The sequence below is a fragment of the Cicer arietinum genome, chromosome 6, assembly GCF_000331145.2.
Source record: "Cicer arietinum cultivar CDC Frontier isolate Library 1 chromosome 6, Cicar.CDCFrontier_v2.0, whole genome shotgun sequence".
Lineage (NCBI taxonomy): Eukaryota > Viridiplantae > Streptophyta > Magnoliopsida > Fabales > Fabaceae > Cicer > Cicer arietinum.
In genome coordinates this window covers 28,366,905-28,383,304 of record NC_021165.2, presented here as the reverse complement: position 1 = coordinate 28,383,304, position 16,400 = coordinate 28,366,905, and the positions used below count along the sequence as shown (strand labels likewise).

At 30.8% G+C, this 16,400-nt stretch overlaps 1 pseudogene; it reads right to left on the bottom strand.

Moving 5' to 3' along the window:
* Window positions 1–3,193: 3,193 nt before the first annotated feature.
* Window positions 3,194–16,239, bottom strand: LOC101507263 (auxin transporter-like protein 4; annotated as a pseudogene).
* Window positions 16,240–16,400: the final 161 nt, after the last annotated feature.

The following is a 16,400-nucleotide window of genomic DNA, read 5'->3' as shown; positions in this document are numbered from 1 at the left end:
TTAATACTAAAAAAGAAAAATAGATAAATGGTGTTTTACTTCTCATTTTTTAGTTTCTTTAAAAAAATTAGATTATCAAATAAATTTTCTGTCTATCTCATCTCTAAATCTGTTTTTAGAAACAAGTCCCTCAAACAAGTGTTCTTCTTAATTATATTCTTTAAAACAATTTTATAAATTAAATTATAAAATAATTTAAAAAACTAAAATATAATAGTGTTTCATACAGATCCTAAAATTCTTGTTCTTCATCTTCCTCTAATAATAATAATAATAATAATAATAATAATAATAATAATAATAATAATAATAATAATAATAATAATAATAATAATAATAATAATAATAATAATAATAATATCATAAATTTGAAAAACCAATGGTTAATGATTTGATTTCGGGAAAAATTTTATTGCCAATAAGAAATATAAATCTCAAGGTGACTTGATTGTTTGGGTTCATTTTGAAGCAAGGAAGTTAGGATTTTTAGTAGTAATAACAAAATCTGAGATTATTGTTCTGATCGAATAAAATGTTTTGGATTGCAAAAGGGTGGTGTGTGCTAAGGAACCAAGAAGAAGTTCAAACACAAAGACACATAATCTAGAAAATGCCGATGTTCATTCAAGTTGTATGGTTATTTCCTAACAACCAAAGAATTGTATCTTAGTGTTGATTAGGAAAACACAATTATGAGATCGATCCAAAGTTAGAAACTCATCTCGTTGTTGGTTGTTTAAATATGAGAGAGAAGGAACTTGTTGGTGAGATGATAAAGAACATGGTACCATTAAAAAATATTCTAAGGACTTTGAAATACAGAAGAAATAAATTTGTAACCACAATGAAACATGTTTATAATGCATATTAAAGATACAAGAAGACTATAAAGAGGTTTAATATCAGAGGTTTAATGTTTGAGTGATCACAAGTATGTATACATATATAAAATAGTTGATAAGTATGAAACCGAAATCAAATATGTTTTTTTGTCCATCCTAAATCAATAAAATTGTTTAACATTTTTTCTTCATTTGTTGATGAATTCAACTTGTAAAATAAATAAAATCTCAAAGTGGACTAGGTCTATAATCACAGCCCATAATGAGAATAGATCTCAAAGTGGATGATTAAACAAGTCACACACACATGACACAACCCTTTTTAACTCAAACCATGTTGCCTTTAAGACATTAATTAATCACAATGAGATTGCAATCAATAACTTCAAGGGCAAACTAAATATGTACTATTTTCTATCTCTCAATCAAAACACACAAAAAAAGTCATGAAATAAAAAAAAAGTCAAAATATTTGTATTTAGTAACAAAAAATTTGGATTAGTTTTTGAGTCATATAAGTTATAACCTTAATTATAAAATTTTGTCATGGAGTTGATTTTTATATAGAAAGGATAGTTGAAGGGGCTCCAATGAATGATCGGCTATTGGGATGTCTTTGTTTTTGGTAAGTGGGACTATTTGTAAATTTATAATACTCATTGTACTTTTTTTTATGTATACGATTTGTGTAAATACCACTTGAATTAAAAGTTTTGGTTTACTAAAAAGGTCCTTATAGCATTTCATTCATGCACCCATGTTGAATAAAGTAGAAACATCAATAATTAAAGACATTAAAACTAGCTAGAGATGTGGCCACATGAGCAAGAGCGTGAGTTGCCTCGTCGGCTTGTCTCCGAATAAACTCAACACGAATGTTTGTACAACAATTGGAAAATAAAATTCTACAATCTTAAAAAATAACACTTAATTCTAAAGCATTACTCTTTGGGGCTGTTTTTCTTTTAATTTAATTTTAACAATTAAATTGTATTTTTAAAAATATTGTCACAATTATAATAAGGATTTTTAAAAATATAAATTATATTTTTTAATCAGAAATAATATAATAATAAGTTTATTCCACGTAAGCGTCTGCCACATCAGCTTTTTATTGACACGTCATTAAAAAAATGACAACTCATCATGATTTGGACTCAAATTCTGTTTGGGGACTAAAACTGGGGAGAAACAAAATGGGGGGACTACTTTCAATTTTCACCTATAATAGGGGACCAAAAGTGCAATTAAGCCTAATTTTAAAATCTAATTCAAGGAAGAAGTCTACAACAGTTTTAGCATCTAGTTCAAAATCAACAGGTCCCAATTGAAGCTCTTGAACCCATTCTAGCGCAAGTAGGAGTCCAATTGGAGACATCTACTCTGTTTTCAATAGACACAATTGGAGACATTCACTCTATTTTCGCTAACACATATTGACCTTCATCATCTCGAATATAAATATCAATACTAACTCTAATGAAAATTGACGAGAACAATGCATCGACATTACACTTATATCAATACTAACTCTATTTCTATTTAAGTTGTCAATCACCTGCACATCTAATATTGAACGTGTAAATTAGCTTATTAAGGCACAAATTATAAGCACTCTTAACTGAGTAAGCACTATTATTGTCTTTCTTCCAAATTCGCTTGTTACTTCTTATTGAATGTATCAAGGGGTACTATTAATAATATCAACAATATGTATTGGAAAAGTTGCATGAATGAGGGGTGTATTCCATGACATTGAATTTGAATTGATGAAATAAGACACCTTCAATTGAGTCATATACTCAAGGGTATCAAAGGGCTTAATAATAACATGTCCATCTAGAAGCCAAGGATTATCCCAAAGTGGAACAAATTATGATGTAGGGATACTCCAACGAATACCAACGTTTAAAACAAACTATACACTCCAAAGATTTCGCCACACATAACTAGGATTGTGACCAATTTTAAAATTGAGAAAAAATTAGTTTGTAGAAAGTACCTAGCTTTGAATAGGTGTGAAAGAGGATTATCAAGCATGTTGAGACATAAGTCAATTTATATTAAACTCGCTTTTACTCCAAATCAATTCATTTAAAATTATTTTTTGTGACCTTAATATTAAAAACAAACTAATTTAATTGGCCTATGCATTTCACAACAAATGAATCACAATGTCTGAAAAACTATTTTTTCTCAACTAATCTTAAAGGAGAGAAAAAAAAAACTATATAACAAAGGGACACAATATGCAAAACCCAACTATCACACATAAAATAAAAGGAGAAATTATTTACCACTCTTCCATATATATAATACAAAATATTGAGGAAAATATGATTGTAGCTTTACTATGTGATTATGTGAGCTCGACTATGATTAGAGGCATGAAGGGGTGGTGTTGGGGGCTTGCATTGGTAGCATTTTGCAAAATGCCCAAATGTGTTAATTTGTGTTATGAAGTTGGTCATGCTGGCCCATCCTCCAAACCCAAATCCAACCACAAAAACCCATATCACGATGAATGCATTCAAGATATATACAGCTGTCCAACTTTGTAGGAAGAAAGGAGGTTTTTCAACAATTTTCTGTAAAATGGGAAAGCAAAGTTAGTATTCTGTGTTTGGAAGAACATTAAACATTTGTTTAATGTGAATTTGTAACTCTATTTTAAAAAATTGATTTAGTTAAAGTTAAGTTTGAAAATTAAGGGGATTTATGTTTGAATGTTTTCGATCATAAAATAAGTTTGATATAAAATACATAAATATTTTGTATCACGAGACATAATGTCACAAACTCATCACGATGACATGGAAAAAATTGAATATTATTTAAATTCATTAATCACTCATGTATGGTTAACCCATCCACTTAATTGACGGTTTCTCTTCATAACACATTTGTGAATTTTTTCTCGTTTCTCATCGAAATTTTATATTACTTGAATACATTTAATTTAATAAAATAAAATAAAAATTAGACAAAAATAAAATTGAAATTTTAAGATAAAATCAATTATGATAATTACTGAAACAATCCAAAGGTAAGGTGCTGATGTTAACAATGAAAATAGGAAGAATAGAGACAACCACTCTAGGGTTTCATAAAATTGAATGAACCAAACTTGAGTTAATAGGGTTACAATGAGTATATATACAAAAGAATAGAAATGTCTAAAATACTCTTACTACTAATATATAATAACATTATCTAACATCTCCTCTCAAACTCACGATGCATTAACAGTGAGCATCAAGAGTTTGTCAACTAGAAAACGGAAACGTTTAATGGAATGCATCTTTGTGAACAAATCAACAATCTGTAGAGAAGAAGAGACAAACAGTAGAGTAATGGTTTCATGCTGAAGATGATGACGAATAATATGACAATCAATCTCAATGTGTTTGGTGCGTTCATGAAAGATCGAGTTGTGAGCAATTTGAATAACACTCTTGTTATCGCAGTGCATCGGAGTTGGCTCAGAAATAGAGATACCCATATCAAACAAAAGCCAATGCAACCAAATTATTTCAGCGGTAGTGGATGCCATAGCACGACACTCAACTTCTGTAGAGGAGCGAGAGACAATGTCTTATTTCTTACTCTTCCAAGAAATAAGAGAGTCTCCAAGAAAGATACAAAACCCTGTGGTGGATTTACGATCTGTGGTGTCACTAGCCCAATCAGCATCAGAATAAGCTCGTAACTCTAATGAGGATGACGATAAAAAGAGAAGGCTTTGAAATTGAGTTCCTCGAAGATAACGAAGAATCTGAATAACTAATGCCCAATGTACTGTAGTGGGAGAGACAACAAACTGACTAACAACATGAACAACATAAGCAATGTCAGGTCTGGTAATCGTAAGATACACTAAGCTCCCAACCAAAGTACGATACAAAGTGGAATTTGGTAAAGGAACACCATCCGAGGGAGCATATTTCACATTCAACTCAAGAGGAGTATCTGCTGCTCTAGTATCAAAAAGACGAGCCTGGTCAAGAATGTTGGCGATGTGCTTGGATTGAGAAAGAAGGTAGCCTCTAGGAGAGTAGGCAACTTCAATCCCCAAGAAATAGCGAAGAGTTCCCAAGTCCTTCATCTCAAACTGTTTGGCTAACTACAATTTCAACTCATTGATTCCACTAACATCATCACCTGTAATAATCATATCATCGACATATAGAGAAAATATGATGCGGCCATAAGTGGTGGACCTTATAAACAATGCAGAATCATGTTCACTAGAGCGGAAACCAAGAGAAATGATCACAATAGGGATTTTCTCAAACCAAGCTCGAGGAGCCTGTTTAAGACCATATAGAGCCTTTTTTTTAACTTACATACTTCCCCTTGATTATGAGAAACTCCTTATGGAGGGACCATATAGACTTCTTCATGAAGCTCACCATTTAAAAAAGCATTTTGACATCCATTTGGGGAATATGCCATTGACGAATAGATGCAACTGCAATAAAAGTACGAATAGTGGTCATCTTGACTACAGGAGCAAAAGTTTATTTATAATTTATACCATATTCTTGAGAGAAATTCTTAGCAACAAGACGTGCTTTGTAGTGCTCAACTGACCCATAAGACTTAGTTTTGATCTTGTATATCTAACGAGACCCAATAGCACGTTTTCTAGGAGGAAGAGGTACTAATTCCCAAGTATTGATTTTGTGCAATGCAGATAGTTCTTTTGCCATAGCATGCTGCCAAAGAGGATTAAGAACAACCTCTTTATAGGAAGAGGGCTCAGAAAAACTGTGAATAGAGGTTAAGAAAGAAACAAACGAAGTTGAGTAAGTGGAATAGACAAAATCAGGTAACTGAGTAGACTTACGTTGACGAGAAGGGTAACGAGGAAGATCAACAATCGCATGAGGTGGTTGGACAGCCAGAGGGACAAGAGGGATGTCATCATGTGGAGTATTATTATTTGTCTTGCAATTCTCAACATTACAATCACTAGAAGCATAATCATTAGGACCAAACAGATCAATATGGGTTAGTTCATAACTCTTAGTAATATGAGAACTAGAGGAAATAGAGTTAAAATGGATGTGCTCAAGAAAAACAACATTACGAGATACATAAAGAAAAATACACATGGTTGAACGAGAAGACAACTTACTGCGCTCTACTTGAAGGCGAAAAACAAAACCAGTATAACCAAAAACTTTCAAAGATTAGTAATCAGGGGTAGAATCATACAATTTTTCAAAGGGAGACAAACCTAATATGATAGAGGATGAAATTCTATTAATAGCATGAACAGCAGTAAGAACTGCTTCTCCCCAAAACCCACTAGAAACTGAAGCGGACAACAAAAGAGAACGAGCAGTCTCTATAATATGACGGTGTTTCCTTTCAGCAACTCCATTTTGTTGAGGAATATTAGTACACGATGTTTGTTGGAGGGTGCCATCATAAGCAAGTAATTCAGAAAATTTATTAGAGGTGAATTCACCACCTAAATCACAATGAAAGCACTTTATAACAAAATTATGTTGAGTTTTGACCATTGCACGAAACATATGATAGATGTCAAAAAATTCAGACCAATTTTTCATAAGATAAACCCAACAATAACAAGTGTAATCATCAATAAATGAAACATAATATCTAGATCCACCTTTGGTGAGAACCGGTGATGGACCCCACACATCAGAGTGAACTAAATCAAAGGGCACATATGAAACGGAAACACTTTTACTAAACGGTAAAGCTTGAAGTTTAGCAAGTTTATAACCACAACAATCTGAGATATCACATGTTTGTAACATTCCTAAGGCTCCAGTAGAAGCCAAATATTTTAATCTAGAAGCAGAAACATGTCCAAGGCGAGAATGCCATAAATAAAAACTAGAAGATAAGAAATTCAAGCGAAAACTAGATAATAAGTCAACAGTAGTTGTTGAGGCTGCAGTATCTGGGAGTCGCATGTCATCCAAAACATAAAGTCCCCCTATATATGACATGTCCCAATCAGCCTCCCGGAATGTGGATCCTGCACACAACAAGAAGTGGAAGAAAACATAACCGAATAACCGAGATCACATATTTGACTAACAAAAGCAAGACTCAAAGTAAGATTAAGAATATAATAAACATCAGAAAGAGACATGTTAGGTGTGGAGATAGAACCAACACCTGGTAGTGGCATAAGAGTGCTATCAGCAATCATAACCGACACGCACGAGACAAGTTTCACAAACACCAAAGATTTATTGTCGTATGTCATATAATGAGATGCTCCCGAATCAAGAATCCATATGGAAAGAGATATACCTGACATACCAGAGGAGTTCAAACCTTTAGAAGAGGTGGCAGACATGACATGTGATTGAGTGGCAAGAAGTTTTTGAAGTTGTTCTGCAATATCAGATATTTGGGAAGCAGTCTCATAGGAGTATACATAACCAGAACTAGAGCCAATGGTAATAGGAGCATAAGCAACAACATTGGACGATGGCCCCCTAAAATTCTTCTTATGTACTCTCCCCAATTTCAGACAATGTGCTTTTCCAATGTGCTTGAATAGAATGATCCTTAGCACCAACCATAACAAATAATGACAGGAAAATACGACAAACACAATCACTGAGACAAAATAAATTAGGCATAATCTGGTGTTGTGTGAGCACGATTTCTCCCCTTCCATACGTAGTTTCGCCGATCCGACCGTTGAAGACGAAGACCTGAATGTTTCGAACTTGCTGTCCAAATATCAACCCGATCCAACGGTTAACGAATGCGCAATCGATGTTGTTGTGAGACTGATTTAACAAAATCTGGAATATGGTTACTTTTCTCTTTTCTCTTTTGATGGTTGCCTTTCCTATCAAAATAGTCTCTCTCTTCTTTATAGTAGATCCCAAAATATACCAAAACTCTTTCATACCATGTTAACAATGAAAAGAGGAAGAAGATAGACAACCACTCTAGGGTTTCATAACATAGAATGAACCAAACTTGAGTTAATAGGGTTACAATTGTAACACCCCGGCCCTCCAACGTTACCGACAATCCATTTTTTGTAACACCCCGGCCCAATGTTTTCCTAATTACTGAAACCAGTGCTTACAATTCCATAATATTAAGAATCAACCCAAAGGTAAGGTCAAACAATCTCATTTTTAAATCTCAACTCCCCTCCATTCAACTCCTATATAGTCAGCTATATTTATAATTTGATCTTTATTTTGATATTTAATATGATATATCTTACATCATTTTGTTACTTTTAAAGTCAACAGGTTAATTATATAATTACACATGTGATAACTTAGAAGTCTCTTCCACTACTGTTAAATTACTCACAAAATTCTCAAAAAAGAGAGTAACAATGATGCTAAATAGGGAGATTTAACAAGATTGTCAATAGTATCTATAAGGTTTAAATTTCATATCTTGGGAAGACCCTCTAATACTATATCCAAATTTATGGGTTCTTTTTTTCACACTTCCACAACCTTTCTCCTAATATGAATAATTGAGGGTTAGAGACTAGTCAACTCCACCACCGGCCTCAATTCTTCTTGCGAATTACTCTTAAGGGTATGTTTATATTTTAACATATATTTAATATTTTATAAAATTTGAAAGAATGCTAGATGATTATATAATAATATATGAATTATTCTTTTAGTTGATTTTAAAAATATTTTATAATTTATTTAATTTGAAATAAAAAATATAATCTTTTACTTTCCTCTAAAACTCAACTTTCAAAATACCTTAGTAACTGTTTGGAAATCACACAATAAAGTTCGGTGAATTTTTTTTATAATTAAAGTACTATTCATGATTTGTACCCAAAAAAAAAAAATATTATCCATGATTGATTTGTTCTTCAATTAAGTTCATTAACTACTTTTGAATCCAACAATTGATAATTTTAAGTTTCTACTCTCAGTATAAAAAATTACATTTCTAATGTGTATTCTTAAATATATATGGTATCTCTAGATGTTTCAAATTACAAATACATATTCAAATCTTTGTATCCAATTACAAATACATTTCTCATATCTCTTTACTATAATACCTTAAATATTTGTTTTCACTCTATATATTCTTATTAAAACCCATGTGTTCTTCTCAATAAATTAATGGGGTTTAAGTTCTTGTAATTGTTTTGGTTTCATAACTTGTACCACAAACATATGAATTTGATGAATTTTTCAACTCTTTGTATTAAGAGTCAATTTACGAAAATTTGTACGTAAGATTTTCTAATTGCGAGTATTAAAGTTTCTATTATTATTATTATTATTATTATTATTATTATTATTATTATTATTATTATTATTATTTTTCATTATGAGTATTAAGGTATCATTTTTTTTAAACTTTTTTTTATTTTTGGTTTTTAAAGCTAATCATTATTATATTAGATTTTTTTTAGTAAATAAAGTTAAAAAATATATTTTATGAGACAAATAAATTAATGACATGGGATTTCAATAAAGTTAAAAAGATTATTAGTATTTACCTGTCTCGCAGAGGCTGTTCTATAAGTGAGCATATGGGCTAAGGCAGGAATGATGTAGACAGTGAAACTAGACTGTTGGCTTTCGTACCCCCAATTAAATTTTTTTTATTGAAATACCCAAAATAACTTTAAGAAAATTAGTAAAAACAAAAAAAACGAAAAACCAAAATAGTTGTACCCCCACATTGAAAAATCCAGAAAAGTGAGTATTGAGGGAAAAAAAATTTTACCGGAAATTTCAAAAATGAAATTTCCGGGAAGGATCACCGAATATTTGAAAAATCCGGTATACATTTTTAATACCGAAAATTTGAAATTTCCAGATGGATTCCTGGAAATTTCATTTTTGAAATTTCCGGTATGCATTAATTATAACTATCGGAAATTTCAAATTTCCAGTATGTTCATTGAAAATATCATACCTCTTTGAAATTTCCGTTACAATGTATATTTTTTTAATTTTTTTGTTTTATATAATTTTTTTAATTTTTTTTTATTGAATTTTATTAGTGAGGACCAGAGGAGCAAAAACTAACGTTGATCATTCTCGAGTTTGACCTCCTACACAATCAAATAGGAGAGCTGCTGTTGAAAAAAGAAGAAAGAGAAATGAAGAAAGGCAGGCGCCCCAGGATGAGCAGCCCCAGCAAAATCCTGTGTTTAATGAAGAACAGGATGACCGGCAGAGTTTAGACTTGCATATGGGTGGTCCTGAAGATCAGATGTGTGTCTTATTAGAGAGAGCTTTACATATTTCTAGAGGAGGAGATTATCAGTAGTATTATAGTTGTATTATTCAAACTTATTTTACTATTCGCGACTTATTATTCAGACTTATTTAATTAGTGACTTATTTTGTTGTATTATTCGCGACTTATTTATTATTTAGAATTATTATTCGCGACTTATTTAGTTGTATTAGTTGTATTTAATATTTAGGCTTAATTGCACTTTTGTTCCCCCTATTATAGGTGAATCGCGAAAGTAGTCCCCCAATTTTGTTTATCTCCAGTTTTGGTCCCCCAAACTGAATTTGAGTCCAAATCATGATGAGTTGTCATTTTTTTAACGACTTGTCAAAAAAAGGGTGACGTGACAAACGTCTATGTGGATTAATTGTCAAAATCAAAATAACAACACCTAAAATCATGAACTCATATCAAAATCAAATTGAAATGAACACCTAAACTCTATCTTGAATGTTCCTTCTCTCTGTCTGTCAAAGTTCCCTGCTTTTTTTGTCATAGAAAACAACAACACGAGAACCTTTCAAACATACCATTTAAAGTTGCAATTAAGCCTATTATTTATTTAAGGTGTCAATCATCTAAATTTCAAACATACCATTTAAAGTGTTAATCGTATCATTTAAAGCATCATATAACACTTAATTGAAAACAAAAGTGGCAATCATCTAAATTGAAAACAACATTTAAAGCATCATAAAACAAAAGTGGCAATCATCTAAATTGAAAACAACATTTAAAGTGTCAATCCTATCATTTAAAGCAACATACAAATCAAAAGTGTCAATTATCTGCCAAAGACATATAATCTGAATTATTTTCTAAATCTAAAGAACCCCAATGTTGTAGACGTCCTGCATAAGCGATAGCCCATGATGTAGACTCATCACTACGATGCTTCTTCCAATGCCATGCAAGTGGAGGTAACGAACATGTAGATTTCAATTTAACTTGAACCCAATGATTTTCGTTAACAAAACCAATGCTGATAACACAATCACATGACAAATCTCCATTATGTGCACCCCTCAATGGGAAAAAAGTCAAACAAAAAGTTTTTGCCAATGTAACAAGAACAAGATTATATTTTGTTGCTATCACGTAACCCATATCAGGAATGGTCATCCACTTCTCGTTGGCTTGGTTTTCGAACTCAGTTACAAGTAAAGACTCTATCACTTCTTGCAAACGTTCCTTGAATAGTGCATCATATAAATTAGGTTTGGACTTAATCTCTGTATACAACTGTCGACGTACAATGCTCTAGTATTCTTCACCATGACTAAGTAAAGCAACAATAGCACGATATCCACAGTTTCCATCTGCTTTAACATTAACTATGTCTTCAATATATGGATGAGTTAAAGGAGGAAACTGGTGGAAATATTTTTTAACCTGATGGGAGACTTGTTTGGATGCTTGACGGGAGACTTGTTTGGATGCTTGATGGGAGACTTGTTTGGATGCTTACTGGGAGACTTGAGTATCAACATGCTCAAAGTATGACGGGTCGCGATATACGTCATATCTCTTCGGCTTATTGCCTTTTTTCTTCTTAACATCACCTTTTGTTTTGATTTTATCCACTGATGCACACATTGATGTTGTCTTCGGATATGCTATTTCACGTAACTTGCTCTTTAATGCCTTTCTTCCAGCAACATTAAGTGTTTTCTATGTTTTCCAAATTATATTCATCTCCAATGTAATGTCCAACTCTGAATCATTTGTCAACTGTTCTTCCTCTTGATCAGTATTCATGGTTAATTTCCTCCAATGTGTATGAACAACATCTAATGGGTTTGGAACACCTTTCAGCTTGTATCGTGCCAACTCACATGCACAAGGTAATCCATGAGTGTTTCTAAGTATACAACAACACACATCTTTATCGTTACTGACATAGCTGACTCTCTTGTATTCATGAACAATATCACCTAAGGCTTTCTTGGATACAGCCCAAGTCAATTTCTCAAAGAATGGATTGTTGTGTATATGCTCTTTGCGACCCTTACTTATCTCAAATGAACTTTTTATCTTAATAATTTGAAACTTCAACATGTCATTCATACCATTTCATGCCTTACAAAAATCTCCTTTACTGTGTTCCAAAAATCTCTTCAATGACCAATGAGCAAACTCAACCCTAATATTTAAACAAAAAAAATACAAAATGTGAAGTTTTAATCATATATCATGCATAAAATAAAATACAAAATGTGAAGTTTTAATGACATACCTATTAGTCGTAGTATTTCCTAGATGCAATAATCGATTGGTTCATGCTTCAACAAATCTTTCCTTATGTGGATTCAACCATGTGTCTCTGACGTAGTCAAAGAAAATAATATTATCGACACATTCTTGCTCAAACATTTGCAAAAGTTCCTCGTACTCCTTCTCTTCAGAACAATAAACAATTTTCCTCCACAACTCAAGAATGGGTTCTTGCATGTCTTTCTTTAATATATATTGTTTGCATTTGGCTCCAACATTTTTGTTAATATGAAGCTGACAAAGTAAATTTGTTGAAGATGGAAATATAAATTCAATTGCATTCATTAAAACAAGTTCTCTATCAGTCACAATCACCTGAGGAAATGATGTGTTTGAAACAAACAACTCTTTTAACTTCTCCAATGTCCACCAAAAGTTGTCTTGACGTTCAGAATCCATATAAGCAAATGCAACATTAAATGTCAACCCAGTTGAAGTTACACCAACAATTTCAAACAATGGTAACCTATACTTGTTGGTTTTGTAGGTGCTATCCATGATCAATACATGAGGGAACATGTTCAATAAAGTTATGGAATCTGGGTGCGTCCAAAACATATCCCTCACAACGTTGGAGTCCTCATGAGTCCTACTCCAACAAGTATATTTCTCAGCTTCAAGTAACTTCAACAAATGTTGCATATCAGTTCTAGGTCCTTTTAAATTCTTCCTGTATGTACTTCGTCGCTTGTAAATTTTATAGATATTAGTCACATTCTTCGTATCTCGATCTCTCAAAGATGACAAGATGTGTCTCGGTGCAACGTGATATTTTGTCAACTCATCAACATGTTTCTTATCTTCTTCTGTTAAGCGTCCCATAAATGCATTATTATCAAAAGTAGCTACTAACTCATGGTTGTTAAGTCCACAGATTAAACTAATACTCCATCCTTCAACATTTTTCAATGGTCTCGATCTAAGTTTAAACAGACATCCACACCTTTTAGTTGAAGTACTTGTGTTATTTTTATTTGACTTATATTGTCCACCTCTATCACAACCAAGAATTAATTTTCACTTTCTTCCTCTCTTTCCAGTCTCTACGCCTGATCGAGTAATGATAACTGCTACTCGATTTTGTCGGCCGATCTCTCTTGCCCATGATATGACAGCTTCTCGTGACTCAAAAATTTGATCAGTTGTAAATGCTTCAGTTAAATCTATAAATATTGGTTGTGTGTTTTCCATCCCTATTTCAAAAATAAAAAATAAAAAAAAATATTTAAAAAAGTAAAAAATAAAAAAATTATTAACTACCGGGTTTTTGAAATTTCCGGATTAACTACCGGATTTTTGAAATTTATGGATTAACTACCAGAAATTTCAAAAAATAAAATTTTCGGTGAAGAAAACATAACTACCAGATTTTTCAAAAAATTGAAATTTCCGGTAGCTTCTGGAAATTTTAAAAATCCGGTATTGAAAATGTAACTACCAGAAATTTCTTTGATCAAATTTTCCGGTATTACAAATAACTAACGGAAATTTAGTTGCCAAAATTAAACTTACCGGAAATTTCGTTGAGTGGTGAGATTTTGGAGTAATTTTTTTTTACCACTCACGAGAATAAATTTATTAAGGATAAAATTGGGTTTTTAACAAATTAGAGGGTACAAGTTTAATTGGGGGTACAAAAGCTAACATTCGTGAATAAAGTAAAGCCCCAACTGCTGAGTTTATGGGCCCAAAGAAAGGGAAAATTATTGCCAAAACCATATAGGTATCACCACTGGTAATCTTATTAATGCTCTCAAACAAATGCTTTTTGTGTCATGCATTCCAATTACTTTCTCCCACACAAAGTACAAAGGAGTACATGCAAACCCAAATGTGATGAACTGCATCAAATATTAGTTAGGGAAGGAAAAATTGAAGTTAGTGTTGGTATTAATGTGAAATGGTTATGCTCATCATTGCTATAAAGGAAAAAACAATTTGCATGTTATACAAGAGTTATCATTGTTAAGAAAATACTTTTCAAGAGTACAATTAAAGAAGATATCGGGGTAAAAACATAATGTTTACACTTTTTTTTTTTATCATAAATTTAGAGATTATCTTGAAATTTTTAATACAAAAAAGATATTACATGGCTTTAAGATAAAAAAAAATTTGATTCAAAGTAAATAATATTAAAATCTCTTAACTTAATTTTCAAGTAACAATTCAGTTATCTTTTTTTTTTCTTTTCGGTTTGGTCATTTATTTAATTTTAAGTAATAATTTGATCATTAATGTCTTCAAATGTCAATAATATTATTATTTTTTTACATAAATTTAGAAAATGTATTTCATTTTCAAACAAAATTCATAAAATTAGTAAACATCTTCAAAAAATTCACATTTTCATCAAATTCAAACTCAAATCTTCGAATAAAACTCATATTTTCATATCCAACAACAATAACAACATCAAATACATGACTCGCATTTTAAGATTTAGGTTAGGGATTTGATTTGGAGAATGATACAAAGAAGAAAAAGATATTGTCTTGGTGATTTGAGTATCAAATCTTAAAACGTGAGGTTTTTATTTGATGAATATATAAATATTTTGAAACTGATAATGAATTTTATGAGTTTTGATTGAAAATGATAATGAATGTTTTGAGTTTATCTAAAAATAATAATAATATTGTTGATATTTTAAGACATAAATGATCAAACTGTTACTTAAAATTAAATAAATTATCAAATCTGTAAGAAAAAAAAAAGACTGAATTGTTATCAGATATTATGTTAACGGACTGCATGAGGTATTTTTTCTAAATAATAATATATGATATACTAATTTTTACAATAATTTTGCACTATTATAATAATACAATCATATATGATATAGTATTTATAATACCTTATTTAATCTTGTTAATTTGATTCATAAATAATGTTCCATCCAAAACAAAATATAGACAAATATGATATTTAAAAAGTTGATTTATTAATTTGATCGAAATTTTAAACTAGAAATATCAAATTTTTTATATTATTTTTGTTTATATTTTCTTTCAGAAGGAGTGCACTACTTTACCATATAAAATTATTTTGATTTATAGTAAAAATAATATTAAAATGCTTTTAATATTTGCTCCCTCCATTCCAAGTATTTTATGATTTCAAATTTTAGACGTAAAATATAATTTTTTTAATTAATGATTATTTGTACCAAATTATTTTTTTTCTTTAACATCAATTATCTTACAAATTTACATTTTTAATGCACAATTGATAAATACTTTGCTATAAACAATTACAGAGAAACAATTCATCTTAACTTTTTACGATATTGTAAAAACTATAAACTAGTTATATCTTGTATTTCTAAATAATCAAAAAAATCAAAATAAAATACTACTACTATAAAATATTTTGAAAATAATGACTGTATATAAGATATTATATCTATACAAACCCAATTTAAATGTTAAGGATTACTCACAGTCATATCACACAAAATTAACATGGTTTTTATAAATAATTTCAATAGCATAAAGTAAAACGAAACATCGATTTTTTTTTAAGGAACACTATTATTTTATTTTTTATTTAAAAAGAAATAATAACTGTCATTTTAATTAATTTATATTACTACAAAATTTCTAATTTAAGTCTAAAATAAATAAAACACATTGTTTTTTAGAGGTGGCATTTATGAATATTTGTAACACGATGACTAAAAAGCGTTACCTGATGAATGAGCATGAGGATAACGGCGGCATCACGGAATCCATTTTTGAGAAGTAAAGAAAAGGCGTTGGAATGGTTTAGGAGTTCATCACCAAAAGCCCAATAAAACGGTAACGGCGGAAGGAATCGTTAATGTGAAATATATGTACTTGAACTTTTGTGGCTTCCACATGGCGTGCATAATCTCTCTGCAAACGTGTGTCAATTATTATTCACTTTACACACAAAACATCAAGCAAGATAAAGCACCACCAAAATAATATATATATATATATATATATATATATATATATATATATATATATAGAGAAAAGAAATATAGCGCTATTCATGTGTGTTTTT